The following is an 18,561-nucleotide window of genomic DNA, read 5'->3' on the forward strand; positions in this document are numbered from 1 at the left end:
GGGACAATGTCTTTTTTTAAAGATAGGTGTGGCAGCATATGTTTGTTTAGTTTCAGTTTTAGGGAACAGGATGATGAAGCAAAGGGTGAATATAGAATGTAATGACACGGATAATCTCCAACTTCAGTTTACGTAACAAAGATAGTATCAACCAAACATTCATCAGCTGATGCAGCTGCTAGAAAACAAATATGGAAACAATGATCACTGGGTTGCCCATTCAGATGACATTCAAGACTTGTAACTGAGGAAAACTACATTCTGTATACCTACAGATAAATATTCTGGATACTCTTAGATAGACTTCACTTTCTCCCAATCCCAGGCACCTCAGCAAAGAACTGTGGGAGTTGTAATGCAAATTAACTTAGAGGCATATGATTGCTTGTCCCTATTTGAGATTGTTGAAAAATAAATCAATCCTGCCTTTTCCAAGTAACTAACCTGCTTTTCCAGAAAAATTTGAAATGGCATGAAGACAATGGTCTTTTTCCATTATTCTTCTCCATTGTCTGGTGTTCATTCAGTTAAATACTTTCTCTAAACATAGAGGCTCTATGAAATATCCTGATAGGAAAGAGATATTGTTGGCGGGGTTTCGGCCAAAATCTTATTGCTTATTTCATCTGTAATTTAATATGCTTTCAAAATATAGTTATGGCTTTAGCCATCTGCTTTAGATGCATTGTTTTACACCAGAAGGTGCCTATTTCGCACATCAGAGCATTAGCACTAGATTTTCCCATGCTGTGTAGCATATCTACAGAAGATGATTAGGCTGAGACTAAGGGAGGAATCAAACGTGTCATCAGTCATGAGTCCCTTCCCACACACAGGAGATCTAAGTCTAGGCCACTGTGAAATCCTTATCTACTGCCAAATTGCTTTGACCATCAGTGGTTCAGATTCTTGTAGACAGTTTAAGCTTGCAATAATTCTTTATACTCATTTGAACTGTCTGGATCTCCTGATTTCCCTGGAGCTTGACAATATCAGGTAGCAAGGGATCTCCAGTGTTTTTGATCTTGGACAAGTACTTCAGCATCTTTCCATGTGATGTTTAGAGTCAATAAGTCTTCCAGTATTTCAAGGCTGTCCTCTTTTCAAAACTCCATATGGTTACATACATTCCTTGATGATTGTAAGCATATTATATTTCACTAGGCTTCCCTTCTCATAACAATAGTGCACTTAGCAAAATCCAGAAAGATAAACTGAATGCTGCAGCAGTTAATAATATATGGTATGAAATCATATTTAGCTGTGATTATGTACTAGTTAAGACTCCAGGCTAGAAACTTCAAGACCATGAATTATAATCCCAACTTAGCCATGAAGGCAACTTGGTGACTTTAGCCAGTCACTCTCTTCCAGCCCTAGGGAGCAAGTAATGGCAAACTGCTTCCAAAAAATGTGGCACGGACTTTGGTTTAGTCCTTTGTTCAGTTTAGTTCAGTTTAGATCACTTTAGTCAATTTAGTCAATTTTTTTTCCTGATCTGAGAATCACCAGGGACAAACTTTTTTTTGGTCCAAGAACTAGCAAGGGAGCTGAACAATATTGAATGGAATTTAGTCATTTGTACTTCAGGGTAATTAATATTAATTATAATTAATATATTATCTTTTAGATAGCTATTTAACAGATTTTACTTTTTACTGTATTAAATTACAATTTGATGCACTCAAGGTTTTGGAAGCTTTATGGTACCCTGGAAATACAGAAACTCAAATTGTGCACTTCTGATCAAGCCCAAAGACTGTGCCATTTCCTGTATTTTGTACAGTGGATAATTCACTACCACTGGTACATAAATGTTAAAAAGATTGTATCAGTAACTCCCTTAATTTCTTTCCCTCCAATACACTGATCTTGTCTCCTCTGCTGGAGAATACATGATGCAGCTTTGCATTGGAATGCACAACAGGCAATGGCAATTCTACAAACACCAAATCCAGCTTTCCAAAATGCATGGGTAAATTTGTAGGTGGCCACTCCAAATAACAAACTCACAGACATGGAAGGCGGCAGGCAACACATTCATTAATTGATTTCAGTAAGTAAATAAGATTTGTGCAATGAAACTGTTGTAGGGCTCTACCATTTCATAGTGTGAGCTAATTATTGCCTGCCCTACTTCTTCATGTTGAGAACTCTTTCACATATGTAAGACTAATAATGAAGTCATATAGTTACCATAACTGATACTAGTTATGTATGGAGGCTGGCTGTAATGAAACCCAAACAGTGAACAATTCAGGACAGGTCCCAAATCCTAAATTGTATGTTAAAACTGCAAATGCACAAATGTTCTTTCCAGATTCGCCACTTCAATTGAGGGCAGAAAAACAGAACGGGTAATTCCACTAAATAAGGATTTTCCACAGTGGTGACACTGGCTGCTGAAAGAGTCCCAGTAGGGGAGATTTTTCCGAGTATCTTGCAGTGGTGGAATTCAAATTTTGTTTACTACCGGTTCTGTGGGCATGGCTTGGTGGGTGTGGCTGGTGAAGGATACTGCAAAATATCCATTCCCTCCCCACCCCACTAATCTGCTTTCCAGCTCTGTTCTCCTGTGCAGGGAAACAAAAGAAGACCCAGCCAATCAGCTGATACTCGGGAGGCAGAGAATAGATGGGGGCGGGGCCAGTCAGGGGTGGTATTTGCCGGATTTCCAAACTATTCAAAATTTCTGCTACCGGTTCTCCAGAACTGGTCACAACCTGCTGAGTACCACCTCTGGCACCAGGGAAGTGGCAGATGACTGAAAACATGACCTTATAATGAAAGAAAGAACATGTACAGACATGCTAGACTACTGCATAACGAAGAGGAAGAATGCCATTTTTCATTAAGAAATTCTCCAAAATGTTCTTATCCTTTGAAAAAAAATTCTAAAGCAAACATTCTTTCCTTAAACTCAGTGATAAGTGATCAGAGATCTTTTGAGCTTAGCAGGCATTGGCTTAACAAAGCAGATTTTATTATCTATGATTAATTGTTTTTACATCCCATCTTTCCTCTCAGATTTCAAGATGGTGTACATTAATACAGGTAGCCCTCAACTTATGAACAACTTAGCAATTATTTTAAATTACAACAGACCAGGGTGAAATTCAATTTTTTTCCCGACCGGCTCTGTGGGTGTGGCTGTGGGCGTGGCTTGGTAGTAAAAGCAACTGGGGTGATTTTTTTACTGATTCAAATCATCCCTACCACTTCTCCCGAGGTGGGCCAAGGTGGTTGAATTGCACCCCTGCAACAACCCCCCCATCCAAAGCTACTTCTGACCTAATTGCATATATCCCCATAGTCACATGACCACACCACAGGCACTTGGCAACTGGCTCACCTTTGACCCACTGCAGGGTTCCATAATCACATGACTGCAATTTATGATGGTTTTGCCAGCAAAAAAAATGCCCATAGGAATACATTGATAATGACCATAGTGTTTGCTGCCATGTTCACTTAACAACCATGGTGCTTGGTTCATGACTGTTGCAAAAAAAAAGGTCATAAAATTGAGTTCAGTCATGTGGGTGCCTCGACTTACATCCATCATGATGGAAATTCCAGGCTCCATTACAGTTATAAGTCGAAGACAACTTCTATCCTCTCTTCCCAGTTTTCTCCACAACAATTGACTATGAGTGTCCCAAAGGTGCTTTTTCAAGAGGCAACTGGACTTTCTGGGTTTTTGGTTTTTTTTGAAGATGTTTCACTTTTCATCCAGGAAGCTGCTGCTGCTTCCTTTGGGACAACCATGACCTGGATGACTGAGAATCTCCATAGAAATGGACTATGAGCAGTGATGGGATTCAAAAAGGTTTACCACCAGTTTGGTGGGCATGGATAGGTGGACACACTTTGCGTGCGTGCATGTACTTTGCGTGTGTGCATGCACTTTATGTACGTGCGAAACGTGCACTTTGCAGAATTATGCAACTGCTAAAATGCTCAATGCAGTCTTATTCTGCTTTAGTGCTTTAGCAGAAGTATTGCATTTAAATTACAGGAACTAATATTTCTTCGACCATATGTCCCTCTCCCCCAGTGGTGTGTTTTCAAAAAAGTTTACCACTGGTTCGTTGGGCATGGCTTGGTGGGTGTCCTTTGTGCATACTCACATACTTTGTGCATGCGCACGTGCCAAACCTTCACTTTGCACAGGCACAAAGGTGTTCCAACTCACCTCCTGCAAGCCTTTACTCTCCCGGTTGCTTCAGCAGCTGCCGCGCAGCACTCTGCTGTACTGCGCAAAGCAGCTCCACTTCAAAAGCAGAGGATAAAGACAGAGGTGGGATTCTACCGGTTCACACCTATTCACTAGAACCTGTTAACATTTTAAGCAGTTTGGAGAACCGGTTGTTAGAAGAATTATGGCCTAATCCTGTAAGGAAGGCAGGAAGGAAACATTCCGGTGTTGCTTACAGAAACTGCCTCTCCATTAACCCTTATTACATTCTTGGCAGGACTAAACTTCCTGTCTCAGGAATGTCTCTGGAGTTTTCTTTCCTTTGCTGGTACTTTGCTTGTGTGGAGTGACCATTTAAAGTTACAATGCCACTGAAAAAAGTGACTTATGACCATTTTTCACACTTACGACTATTGCAGCATCCCACAGTCACGAGAGGCCAGGTGAGGTGATGCGTGCCTCGATGTGAGTGATGTTGAGTTGGCCACGCCCAACCAGTCACATTACCACCAAGCCACACCCACCAACTATGCCACACCCACAGAACTGATGGTTTAAAAAATTGAATCCCACCCTTGGATAAAGGTGAGTATGGGAGCCCAGGTGGGCGGGTGGGCCCAACAGCAGAACAGTGGAGAGAACCGGTTCGGTCTCCGCTGCTCATCGCCGCTACTGGCTCGGCAGAACCGGGCCAAACCGGTAGAATACCACCACTGACTATGAGGTAGTTGGAGACAAACATGAGGATTTCCCTTGGAATACCAACTCCTATTTCAAATGCTATTTCATATTAGCATTTTTTTAAAAAAAAGTCTGAAAGAAGGTTTCTAATTTTATAAGCAGGACAATCAGAGGCTTCCCCAGCCCTTGCTGAGGCCCACCTTAGAGGCCCTCCTTTTGCCAATCTCTGACAGTAGAGTGTATTTGTCTAAATATCTCTGTACAAAGATCATTGTACACAAACATGAGTAAAGGGAACTTAAACTCATTTTCCTCTTGTCCTTGGACTGAACTCATGGAAGAAGAATAAATGAAGTGGCAAGAAAAAGATGAACCTTGCCCAAGAGGCAATACAAAGGTCCTCTTGTCAGGAAACCCTAAAATCCTGCAGCCAACACGGTTGTGTTAAAAATATTAGGAATATTATGATCGAAGCTAGAGAGCCCAAGGGAGAATAGGTCTTTTGCATGCACATTTTATGCTTTACAATACTTTAGCATCAGAACAAATTACAATGTCACATATTAATGTCAGTTTGGGTTTCAAAATTATAGATTCAGTATGGCAAATTAGTAATCTAAACAAGGAAGCATTTTCCCTAATAACAAAGAAATGTATTTCAGGAAAGAATAAGCTGCTATTGCCTTTTATAATCTATCACTCTATTGCAATGTTTCTCAGATTTGGCAATTTGCTAGCTGGGAGTTCTGGGAGTTTGCAAGTTTGATAAACACTGTGGTAAGAATTGGCAAGTGATAGCTAATGATGTTTCCACTTTGCATGGGCTAGTATTTTCTGTTTCCCACTGCATTTAGGCTGGGATAAAGGTTTCAGCACTGCTGTTCTTTCAAAATGATGTTCCTGAACCTGATTTGCTTCTGGCATTTTATCAAAGATACTAATCTTCCATTACCCCTCCCCTTTCCTAAAGGGGAAATCACTAGAGGAAAGTTTGGAATAAACTTGAACAAACCAGTTCCTGCAAATGCTCAGCAACATTTCTGACTTATCTGTAGCTTGGACCCATCGCCAACCCACTCTGACCTGAAGTCACAAAAATATTTAAAGTGAATGCAGTACCCTGATTCTGGGTCCCAGTGTCACCATGGGACACATCTCAAATTCTTAAACTTTTGAGTTTAAAAGAATGTAACAGGTCAAGGATTAAGCCAATAAACTGCTTTTAATTCATTTAAATCACTGGTTACTAATTCTGATGGCTATATATGCTGATTCCAAGCTCTGAATAATTTTTTTGAACTGGCAATTAGCAGGGTACAAAAGAGAAGAGACCCATTGCCCTCATGCCTGGCTTGTTAATATTCATCATTAGTGGGGCTGACTAAGAGGTGGCATAGTGGTTAGAATGCAGGATTGCAGGCTAATTCTGCTGACAGCTGATTGCTCGCAGTTGGGCAGTTTGTTTCTCACTAGCTGAAGGTTGATTCACCCTTCCATCCTTCTGAGATCGGTAAAATGAGGATCCAGACTGTTGGGGGCAATATGCTGACTCTAAACTGCTTAGAGTGGGCTGTGAAGGGGTATATAACTCTACATGTTATTGCTACTCATAAAAAAATGTCAGTACAGATGAAGCATCCCTCCTTGAAGCATGAAAGCAACTGTGTCTTTTGGGAAGCTCATGCTTGCCCTGGTTATCTGTGTGTGCTTTCATACATACAAGCAGTGTTTATACTGGTATCATGGTGAATTCAGGCACTGTGGCTTTAAGTGTACAATCTGCATTACACATGGGTATTGAGAGGGAAGTGAGGAAGCAATTGACATCACATGCATCATTTGCACAAAGAATTCATCACATTGTTGAAGTGATTTATAGATGGCTATGGCACCAATGTGGTATCCCTTTTATGTTTGATAGTTAGCAGGGCCATCTATGCATATTTTAAAGATAAAGCAGAGTCTGTTATACAAACTAATTAGTAAATTTGCATGATCTTGTTTTTTAAAGCCACTTAGGCCACCAATTATGGCTGCATCAGATGGAGTTGAATTCCACTGCTGTCCCTGTGTTTCATGAAGAGTATTTTGTTTAATTGGTTTTCTAGTGAGAGAACAAGGACCATGATGGGATACCAGTTAGCCAACTGGAAGATGTGCTGCCCAACTCAAGAGAGCACTATCCACACCTGAAATTCTACTGTCGTAATCCTGTTAGATTTTGAAGTCTTGGCATTTCCGTCAGGGACTAGGACCAGATGAGCTGTGAGATAGTTTATTAGGAGTCTCATTGCATTATAATATTGTTTGTTTATCCTGTTATATTATGCATTTATGTATTGTTAGCTTCCAGAGTCACTGAACTGATGTGGACAGCCATATAAAATTCAATAATAAATGGGAAGACCAAGATATTTGCCAGGTCCTGGGATGGAGTAAAAAAAAAAAATATGTTTACAATTATTAAAATTACAGTTGCTTAAAGTTCAGAGTTGAAACTGGTCACAAGAAAACAACCTTGGTTAAGCTGACTGGCTGGGGGAATTCTGGGAGTTGAAGTTCACACATCTCAAAGTCGCTGAGGTTGAAAACACTGGGTTCAAACATGCAAGATATTGTTGACCATGGGAGGAATTTAAGTTGGGGCAACAAATTTGTCCAATGACTGATATTCCTGGGGGCTTAACCATGGCTGAGTTGAGACGGAGCTGTGAAACCAAAACATTTTTGCCTTGCTGTGTTGAAGAAATGCATGCAGCTAATTCATAGGACCTTTGTCACTTAAGCAGAAACTTAAAGACCCATCACTGCTGAGCAGCCACACACAGTGCCTTTTTAGGAGAGGGATGATTGGGACGTGGGTGCATTCTCCTAAGTCACCTAGTGAAATGGGACCGCAGCAGGTAACAGCTGGCCAGAGAGGGGGCGACGCAGTAACGTACGAGGAGGCAGCTAGCCTGTATTCCTGCATTTCGGAATGGCTGCTGCTCAAATGACTTTTTAAAACGAAGAAATCTTTGGAAGGTTGAGATTTTTGTAAAGGCGTCAACAGAAAGCTACTCTGCGATCCTTGTAATGAGTGTTTGTGTGGATCTGCTGTACGCGAATGGGGGTGTGTGCGAGGGAGGAGGGGAGAGAGAGAAGTGTATTCATGACTCACTGGCCCCTGGCAAGCCTTGAAATGAATCCCGGGAAAAGAGACATTTGTTTAGCCCTCGCCTTCGCAGCCACGGGGATCCCTGCTTCTTTCTCTCCACCCCTGCATCGACATTGGTGCTTGCAAGTGTAGGCTTAAAGACAAGGGTCCGTCTTGCCAGCCATCGCCCAAGCCTCCTTTCCTCCATAGCGGAGGGTGACTCACCCTCGGCACAAGACCTGTAAGTGGCTCCAACTTGAAGGAAGCAGTCCAGCTGTGGTCTTCCTGCAGCGGGGATTGGTTGTCCGCGGGCTGCGAGGACCGCCACCGAGCGGGCGAGGACTGCGCGGTTTGGAAGGGAGAAGAAATTTCCCCCCTCGCTCAACGGCACGACTAAGCGGTAGCAACCAGGTTCGTTGGATTCAAGTCCTGGGCGGCAGGGGTTTTTTTTTGGTTTTGTTTTTTGTTTTTGACTAAGGTCTGCTTTGAAAAAAGGAGGGGCTGCTCCGGGATTAGCACGCCTCGATGTCTTGCAACTTCAGAGCAACTTTTCAAAACTTTGTATCTAAATTGAGATCATTTGAGGGGGGGGAAAGTTCTGTCTTTCTGTCTGTCTCTGTCTCTCTCCCGACCCCCACCTCTTGCAAGCCGAGATGAGCATTTTAAATATGTATTGTGTGTGTCCGCGTGCAAAACGCAGTGCTAAAAAACACGGCATGTCCGAATGTGAAGGGCTCCGGAGTTGCCAGCGGAGAACAAGAGGCACACCCACCCTTAAGTTTTGTAGTGCTGGAGGAGGGAAAGAGCTAGAAAGATCATAGCGGGATAATGTGTGCGTGCGCGCACACACACACACACACAGAGTTTAAAAATGAGGCTCTTTGGGTTAAAAATGTTTTTAAAAAAGATGCACACTATTGAAACTGGTTTGGGGTGGAGGTTTGTTTTTTAAAAAACTGAGTTTTAGAAGGAGTTGCAGTCCAAAACGGTGCAATAAATTATCTCCTCTCAAATATATGTCTCTTGAATTTAGGAATTAAGAACTTGCTGCTAAATTCTTGTATGTGGGCCTCTTATTGAGCCTGACACAGTTGTGGGAGGCAGGGGGTTGGCCAGGATGGGTACCATCCCTCCAAAATTTCTTTGCAGTAACTTTCTGAGAGAGTTCAGTTTGCAGAAGAAAAATGAAACAATATGGAATGTGGCTTCTGTGTTGTAAATGAAGCTCATTCATTGAGTTTGGTCTTTTCTGGTCCCTGTTACTGAACACAAAAGTCAGTTCTCAGCATTTTGAACACTGTGGTGTGAATAACTTCCAAAACCAGTGTGCTATACTATATGTATACTATGTGGAAGCACACTGTGCATAGAACACACTTTTTAAAAAATGAAGGACAGACTTGAGTTGCAACTGGGATATCTTGGAAGTGTAGTCCTAATTCCCATCCCTGTGCCCATTTCTTCCATAGAAATGAATAGCTCCCATCCAGCTCTATAAAAGGGCTACTGTACCTTTTGGCTGTGGCAGGTGTGGCTTTAACATAGTCATTTTGCCTTGCGAAGTTGTTTCTCAACTTCAAAAAAGTTAAGGTGTTGCTGGCTGGGGAATTCTGGGAGTGGAAGTCCATACACCTTGACATTGCAAAGATTGAGAAACACTACTTTATGCAAACTCACAGGTGGAAAAAAAAATCTTATCCTCAGTCAGATCAATCCTCCCTCTAACACAGGTGTGTCCAATCTACAATGTTCCCTGAGATGGTGCCATGACATGTGTTAGATCACAACTCATGTATTCCCTAACCATCCTGGGCATGGTTGGTTTATGCTCATCTGCAGTAGTTCTCCAGGCACTCAAGCTGTGATCTGCTTGTATTTCTGGAATCCTGGATCTCCTGGACAAGCAAAGCTGGCTCTCTATGCAAAGACAACTTGCATACTCACCTCCACAATGAGAGTACTGTACCTCAGGGGTGGGTTTCTACCTGTTCTGTCCACCTCTGTAGAACTGGTAGCTCTGAAGAGCAGCAGACATAGAACCGGTTCTATGTCTGCTGATGTTTTTGACCACCTGCCCACCCGGGCTCTTACCTGATCTTTATTTTCTGATTTTTTTTCAACTTCAGCTGCTGTGGGAGGCACAGCTGCAGTTTAAAAAGCAGGAAATAAGGGCTTTTTGAAAGGCTGCTTCTCTGCACGCAGCGTGCTGGTGACAATTTACAGGCACGCGCCGGCAGCGTGCAGGGAAGCACATCGTAAATCACCGAACCTTGTTAATGACCAAATTGGTAACCCTGTCGGATCCCACCCCTACTGTACTTGCATTAACCAAGTGGCTTTCATAACCTCTAGTTTATCCACATGGCCATCAGAACACTGATTTATTTTCTGGGGTTGTAAGCAATGTCTCACCAAATATTTCTAATGCAAGAACTGTCAGGTTTATGTTCTTTATACTTGTCATCTTAATTAATCATGGCCACCTTTTATTCTGAATGTTTGTAGTTCCATCTCTGCAGACAGTCACTCCCAGTTTTAAAAACAACTGTGTGCAATACTGAAACATGTGATACCAATTTATGCAATAAATATTGGCTTACTGGAAATGATCCAGAGTTAGGCATTTGCAAAGCCTGCTTTATTCAGATGTTAAAATCCCATTCAACTGAATGGGATTGACTTGCTAGTCAATAGAATTATAACAGCAGAACTTCCACAATGCCTACTCAGAAATAGGTCTGCTGTGGGGCTTACTCACAGATAATTGTGTGAAGGACTATAGCCTTATACAGTAGCTTCTTTCATGTCACTGGACAAACTGAGATGTAATGCAACTGCATCAGTGTTTATTCAGAAGCAAGTCCTATGACTTTAATGGGGCTTATAACTGAGTAATTGGACACGATTGAATCCTTACACAACAAATCTCAAGATTTATTACGATTACAGAAGCAGATCTAGTAGAAGAAACATTGATGGCATTTTTCAGTAAAAACATTTGCACTCTGAATATTCATTGGGCACTGATAGTTCTGGTAATACTGCTGTTAGTTAAATCCCAATCTCAGCATTTCAAACTACGTAAATTCTGGATCAGAGAATGAAGAATGATCTTCCTGATTTACTCTATATTCTATCATCCTTGATTATTGGCCATGCTGGCTGGAACTGCTGGACTAGGAGACCATAAACACACGGAAGAAAAAATAATGTTCCATCTTCTTCCCTAGCTCTTGTTGGTAAAGGACCATAACTGGAACTGAATGAAAGCTGGTGGGCTCCCTCCATTCATAGGCACCTCTGCAAGCAAAGGCCTCATTCAATCTCCTGCTCCCCATTTGAACAATGCAGCAAGTTTTGAAATAATTATTTAGTTAGACTTAGCATATCTAAGCTTAGAGAGGGCTATAAAGCACTGTGAAGCAGTGTGTAAGTCTAAGTGCCATTGCTATTGCTATTGCTCTGACATTTGAATGGTTGAATGGCTATTTATAAAGATGTTTGAGTATTGTGCAGTAAATCTATATATATAAAAGCGAAATACCACTCACGTATCATCAGAAAATCTCCAGAACTGTAAAGCCTACAAACTTGAAATTTGGCATGTATGTTCCTCTTGGCTTCTAGCTGCTCACTAAGAAAGAATTTTTTGAAATGACCATCAGAGCATTAGTATTTCCTATATTATTATTTACATGCTCTGATGCTAAGGAGTTCTACTCCCCACCTGAAAAGAAATCTGTTCCAAATGCAAAACCCAAGCAGAGGAGAGGAGTTTCAGTTTCAGTTTTAGTTTCACAGCAGCAACCAGCTTTAGTACAGAACAGTTGAGGTAAGCCACACCCAGGCTCCTTGCTGTCTCCTTGCTCACCCAGCAAATAATGTTTCAGTTTCCAAACAGCCCTCAGCTCTTCACACACTGACAGGACACTATCAGATGAATACTGATGGATGCTTGTAACAGAGAAGGAATTTTTTCCCCTTATTTTACTTCCCAAAAACTAAGTCTGACTACATAGTTTCGTAGCGAAGCACGGGTATCGAGCTAGTATATAATAAATATGTTTAGGATAATACAGATACAAATTAATCAAGATAAGCAGAAATTTCATCAGCCATATTTTAACCTAACATTTTCAGTTAACCTAGCCCACGTAATTTATGTCCTTTGTGTTTTACAAGTTCATAGTATTTGAGTAAACTATGCTTAAATCACCCATTGATAAATATATTGTGAGAAAGTGTTACTATCTGATTATTAGAATATCATTCATACCTAATTCTTCCTTCTGAAGGCAAAAGAGCTGGACACTCTGTGGCATTCTTCAACTAGTTCTTTGCAGAAATTTGACTTGACAATTGCATGTTCTCAGTTTGCATTTAGTAAAGTATTTTATAGTAATAATCAGACTGTTTGGTTATATAAATATCGTATTTCTACTTCCCGTCTCATGTGGCTTATAACTATTTTGAGCAAGTCAGCCAGAAATACCAATATATTTTTCTATTATAATACATATTAATATGGATGGATACATCTGGTGAAGGCTTGAGTTGACAGAGAACATTATGTTACAACTATGATCTCTGATTGGAAACATCAACTCCTTCTCTGCTTTTTGTCTTATTGCAAACAAAATACCAATGGAAAACCAGCCTTAGCATCTATAAAAAGGAATTATCCCAATTTAATTATATGGAGAAGATATAAGTTCAGAGGCTGTGCAGATTTAGAGCGCACACAGTGCCTGTCAGGAATACCGTAAAAAGAAAGGTGTTTTTTCTTGGGTTCACCTTCTGCAGCTGAAGAAATTTGCTGTACTGCTGCACAGCCGTAATAGTTTCTATCAATTTACAGTACCAGGTACATGATTGTTTTTTATCAGGGTAAGTTTTTTTGTATGGGCTACTAGAATGCTCTCACTTTTCTAAGTTAACAGCTTCTAGCAGAATTCAAGATCCTAATAAACCATAGCATGAGGCTCTTTTCAATTGATCGGCCAGCTGGCTGAATCCTGCTGGTTCAGCTCTGTGTTTGCAGCCTATCCATAAACCAACCTTTTCCTTTAGTTCCCCAGCTATTCTCCCTCTTTAAATTTCTTAAACTAATGAAGCAGACAGCAGACAGCTAAGTGAGCTAATCGTGCAGCCTTTAGACATCAAGGAACCTGATAAAGGAAAGAGTAAGAAATAGCAATAGTAGTTTAATCATTTAATGGTAGGGATATAGTGGGTGCTCCTTTTAAAACAAGTCATAGCAAATGGGTGTGTCAGACTGGATTCTTGGCCAAGTTATCTTAGATCACAAGAGGTCCTTCAGAACTCTTCAGCCCTTCAGCTTCTAGGAACAGCAGGATTTTTCACATTTGTGGTTCAGTCCATACAATAGGATTATTATCATCTCTGGGCAGTAAAGCTCCAGATCATCACATGCCAACAACTTTGCAGGCCTCTAGTGGTGCAGAAGAGATTTGGTAGCCAGGCTTTTGGAGCACCAACTTCAGGAAGGCCTGGCAGGTGCCATTCCATCAAGTGTTTTGACAAACTCATTAAAAAAAAAAAAAGCTTAGGTAAGTGTAACTAACTAGTTGTGGACAAATCCCATTTTTAATTTTTTTTTATTTGGATAATGTTGAAGCAATTAAAAGGTAGAAATTGTTGCCGGTGGAGATTTAATCTTATTACTTACAGATCCACCAACTAAAAAGGCTTTGTGTCTAAAGTGGGATTAGAATTCACAGTCTCCTAGTTTCTAGCCTGGTGCCTTACCCAATACACCAAACTGGCTCTCTTGCCAGTAACCCCCTTCCAATTCTGTCCTTTGCAGCAATTTGGCACAGGATCTACAAATCAAATACCCCATTATGAATTCCTTGATCTTATTAAAAATTGCTGCTGAAGGAGTGTCCCACAAGCTTTATTGTTTGTTTGTTTAAAATATCTGTATGCCACCTATTTGTATGACTCCAGGCAGCTTACAATATGCTTCCATTCAAACAACTTTTAAGAATCTATCCAGAGTTACAACTATATTAGTTGCCAGCTTCAGTTAAATCTTCCTCCCCAAATTCTTTAGGAAAAAAAGACTGGTTCTATGGTCTTTTTAGTTTCCTAAAGGATTCAAGGGGCTGAGCTAGCCTCATACATCAAGCTATTCTGTTTTGATTGCTACACGGGGCTGCCCTTGAAGGCTAACCGTAAACTTCAATGGTGATGTTGAAGTAATGGGTAATGGCAGTAATGGGGGCCCCTAGGTTTGTTCTTCTAAACCTTTTGTTTATGAGCTGCTTTGACTTCCAGTTTCTTTCTGGGTGCAATTCAAAGTGTTAGTCATCATCTTTAAAGCCATAGATGGCACAGGGCCAGGTTATCTGCAGAACCTTTTCCTAAGAACATCTATTGATCCTACCAGGTCATATGCAGTATGATGGGCAACTTCTTTGTCCCTTCCCCTAAATATTGCCATCTCATGGGAGTTAGGAAGCATGTTTTTTCTGTGGCAACCCCTGCCCTATGTGGAACACTCTTCCCAAAGTTTGGCAATGCTCTACCTTCCCTTCATTCCTTAAAGTTTTGGAGATCTGGCCTTTCCCTCAAGTCACTAGGTGACTGCACATCAGAAGTATGACTTGGCGCCAGGTTTTTGTTTTTAGTGCGTTGGTTTTACAATGTTAATATGGCTCTTATGTTGTTTTAACTTTTAATTGGGTGTTGCCCAGAGTTTAGTTATAAGATTGGCAACTCTATAAGTATTTTAAACAAATAAAAGAGGCTGCTACTGACAGTGCCTTTCTCCAGATGGTTTCTCCCCCATTTCTCTTGAGATGGACACTTATCAAATTCTCTCGCTGCTGTGCCAGTCAGACAGACCTCTGGAGGAGATTGTCCTGAGAGTAACAATCCACCTTCACACTTCTTGCGAGCTGTATTTACAGTATTTTGGCATTTAATTTTGGGATGATGTAGTTGAGTAACTGTTAAAGCTGGCTTTTTTGATCTCCGGGGCAGGGTGGGTTGCTAAATATTTTTGGTATGGTACTTTCATAAAGAAAATTCAGTTCTCTGGCTGGAGGGCTAATTTAATGTTCTCTCACTAAAGTGTGGTAAAGATTATCTCAGTCGCTCCTTAAAAGTAGTTCATCAAAGATGGCAACATGCCAGCAATCACTACAACGACTTTTCTTGTGCAGTGAATTAGATTGGACAGAAAGGTTGACAAAGGTTTCCTCTGGAACTGTTCTTCTAACTTTTCTGGCAGTGGAAAATAGTTTAAGATATATTTTTCATCTTGCTAGTTCAGTTCTTATTCCAAACAATGAGATCAACATTTTATTTCTGTGCATCCAACTTTGGGATGTGAGGAATCACAATAAAAGATTAAAATATATTCAGGCAGGTTGGTTAATCTTAGCTTTGAAAGCAGACCTGTATCATCGGGTAGTCCTTATTTAATGACTGCCTCGTACAGCAATGGTTACCCCAATTCCAATGGTGATTTTTTAAAAAGTAACTCGTCACATTGGCAAACCTTTGCAGGTCTGGAAAATAAAGAAGAGCTAAAGTACAATATGAAGCAGGGTCACCGTTTCACTTAGGTGCCATTGTGTTTAACAACTGAGTTGTTGATCTCAATAGTGTCTGCTAAATGAGGACAATGTGGATTATTCCCTAGGATGAATAAGGACCAAGAGCTATTGAAACTGAGAGCTTATTGTTCCTTAACTTCTGAGGCTGTGAGTGACCTTGTACATCAATCATAGCATTTTCGTTTAAAAAAATATTTCACAGAAACAGAGAACACCAACACGCTCCCAAGTCCAACCTGGTATTCCAATTGAGGGACTGGGACTTTCACTCCCCAAATTCCGAGCATTATGGCCACGAAAAAAAGGAGTGGTAGCTGGGATAACACTGCAAGGTAGCAAATACTATGTTCAATCCTGTGCCAATCTGCAAATATTAACTCTGCTGGCTTTGTAGGTATGATTGAGTTCCTGCATCTCTGTCCCATTTAATTTTGGTGCATTCAATCATATATTAACAATGCAGTCATTTTTAATATAAAGTCAATAAGTGAAAGCCTCACATCCATATGACTTTCTGAAATGTTATTTGGCCTTTTCATTTGATTTGGCTAGACACCTTCACCAAGATGAACTATTTGGATATATTATTCCAGCTCCCGGGGAGTAGTAAATTGGGGATCCAACAGATTAATGTCTGCAAGTGTTTTCTACTGTGTTCAGTATAAATATTTTATGCTGCCTATGTTGTCTACCATTGTCTCTCTTATGCATTGCATATCACTAAATTAGTTGCCACCAACTCTTGCTGGTCATATTATTCAATGTTTTTCTAGTTGGAGAAGCTTTGAATTGAAGACGTAACCTTCTGGTCTTGCCTGAAAACCACACTGGACTTTTGAGTGAAATGCCACAGGTTACACTCCGCAAACTTAGATTGAATTTCATTTTATTTCATATGAACATGATGATACTTTAAATATAGTTAATACAATCCCTCTTCAGACATAGATTTAATAATTTCTTCTAATTAAAAATAAAAGAGATCCTGGCTTGGGGGAATGAAAGAAATTTAGGAGCTTCTGAAACATAATTTAAGTACTAGGATTCTGCTCCAATTTTGAATGATCCAGGAACATGTTGAGGGTTGCCTTGAGGAATAAAGGCAGTCCTCAGATTATGATAGGTTGCTTGGCATCCATTTGGATTTATAACAGCCCAGCCCAGGGCTACTTATGACCCAAATTTGAAATTCTATTGCCCTCCCCCTGCAGACATTTTGCAGTGCAAAATGCAATCACATTTTGGTTTCTTGGCACAGTTCACATTTACAGCCATTTGCAACATCCTGTGGTCACATGACTGCAATTCACAATTATTTTGTGCCAGAAACAGGCATTTACTTCTGGTTTTCAGCAAAAAACAACAACCTTCATTGCAGTCAGTGGATACACGGCAGCATTGGCTTAGCAACCACTACAAAAAAAATGTCTTAAAATCTGACACATTCACATGGTGACCTGATTAACAACAGGGTTCAATTACAGTCATAAGTTGAGGGCTACCAGTTCAAAGTCCAGTTAATCAGCTCTCTTGACTTCCCTCACTATTCCTATTTCCCGCAGGTGTACATGCCTTCAGACAGAAGACTGGATGGGCCACAGCCATCCAGCATTTTATTTTTTTAAGAAAGCCCATGGGGCTCATAGGGATGCGGTGGCTCATTGGCTAAGATGCTGAGCTTGTCGATCAGAAAGGTTGGCAGTTTGGCAGTTCAAATCCGTAGCACCGCGTAAGCTCCTGTTACTTGTCCCAGCTTCTGCCAACCTAGCAGTTCGAAGCATGTAAAAATGCAAGTAGAAAAATAGGGACCACTTTGGTGGGGAGGTAACAGCATTCTGTGCGCCTTTGGTGTTTAATCATGCCAGCCACATGACCAGGGAGATGTCTTTGGACAGCACTGGCTCTTCAGCTTTGTAACAGAGATGAGCACTGCCCCCTAGAGTTGGGAACGACTAGTACATATGTGCGAGGGGAACCTTTTTCTTAACCTTTACAGGGCTTGGTGCTTGACTGTATGGATAGCTGGCACTTTGCTTTGCAGCATGCCAGCTTCCTGCTTTTAATCTGCTCTGGTTTAATGTAAAACATTCTGAAATCCCTCAAGGTTTGACTATGTTATCAGGCTGGAGGTCCTGGGGGCTAAGAAGATTTTGCAATCATTCGCTTACTGTCATTAATATTATCTTCTCTTGTTCTGGGTGCTTTTTTATAGTTATTTTTTAAATTGTGACTTTTATATATATATATTGTAATGAAGTGTTATATTCCACCCAGAGTCACTTTCATGTGAGATGGGCAGCTATACAAACTTGATTGATAAATAGGTGATAGAACAGGACTGCCAAACTCTCGATCCCTGGGCTGGATGCATCACATGCTGGCCACACCCATGCCCGGTTTAGCAAAGGTGAAAAAAGTCCCAATACATCATGTGACACTGCCATGACGACATGAGTTTGACACCTATGCTAGAACAACATGATAGAGATAGAGATAGACAGACAGACAGACAGACAGACAGAGAGATAGAGGTAGATATAGACAGACAGAACTATTGCCCTCCATTTGAGGGACCGTTGTAGGGCTGGTACAACGTTCTCAGCAATGGTGGCTCAGGATGTTCTTTTGGAGACCCTGACGGGTTGTGTTGCCCTGGGGCTGCAAAAACTGGGGTGCAATTGCAGGCAACTACAAAAGGGCAATAGAGAGTTCTCCTATACTACAGTATTGGAGTCTTCTGTATCTCTGCTGCCATTTAGTGGTTGCTTCTAATTAATGGTCATAGAGTTTGCCCACTGCAGTTTGCCACTCCAGCTTCTGCCAGCTGCTTCAGCCTATCTATCATCCTCCTAGGGGCAACTGCCTAGAAATTTCCATGGCTATGGGCTATACGTGCAGCAGACTATGGCCTGCTTTGCATTTTTAAAAGATTGAAGGCCATGCTGGAACCTTTCTGTAAT

General features: G+C 41.0%; 1 protein-coding gene across 2 annotated transcripts in view; it reads left to right on the plus strand.

Annotated features, from left to right (window-relative positions):
• The window catches only part of LOC113413665 (uncharacterized), a 68,422-nt gene that overhangs the window by 16,431 nt on the left and 33,430 nt on the right, over positions 1–18,561 (plus strand). Inside the window, exon 1 of one of the 2 annotated variants that reach the window (XM_026670107.2) lies at positions 8,001–8,426. The exons of the other annotated variant lie outside the window; for it this stretch is intronic. The gene's annotated coding sequence lies outside the window, so the exon portion shown is untranslated. Of the gene's footprint in view, positions 1–8,000; positions 8,427–18,561 lie in introns of those variants that run through there. 2 annotated transcript variants of the gene reach the window in all.

This window comes from Notechis scutatus, chromosome 1, assembly GCF_049901735.1.
Source record: "Notechis scutatus isolate UNSWTSFEM ecotype Mainland chromosome 1, rNotScu1.2, whole genome shotgun sequence".
In the NCBI taxonomy this organism is placed as follows: Eukaryota; Metazoa; Chordata; class Lepidosauria; order Squamata; family Elapidae; genus Notechis; species Notechis scutatus.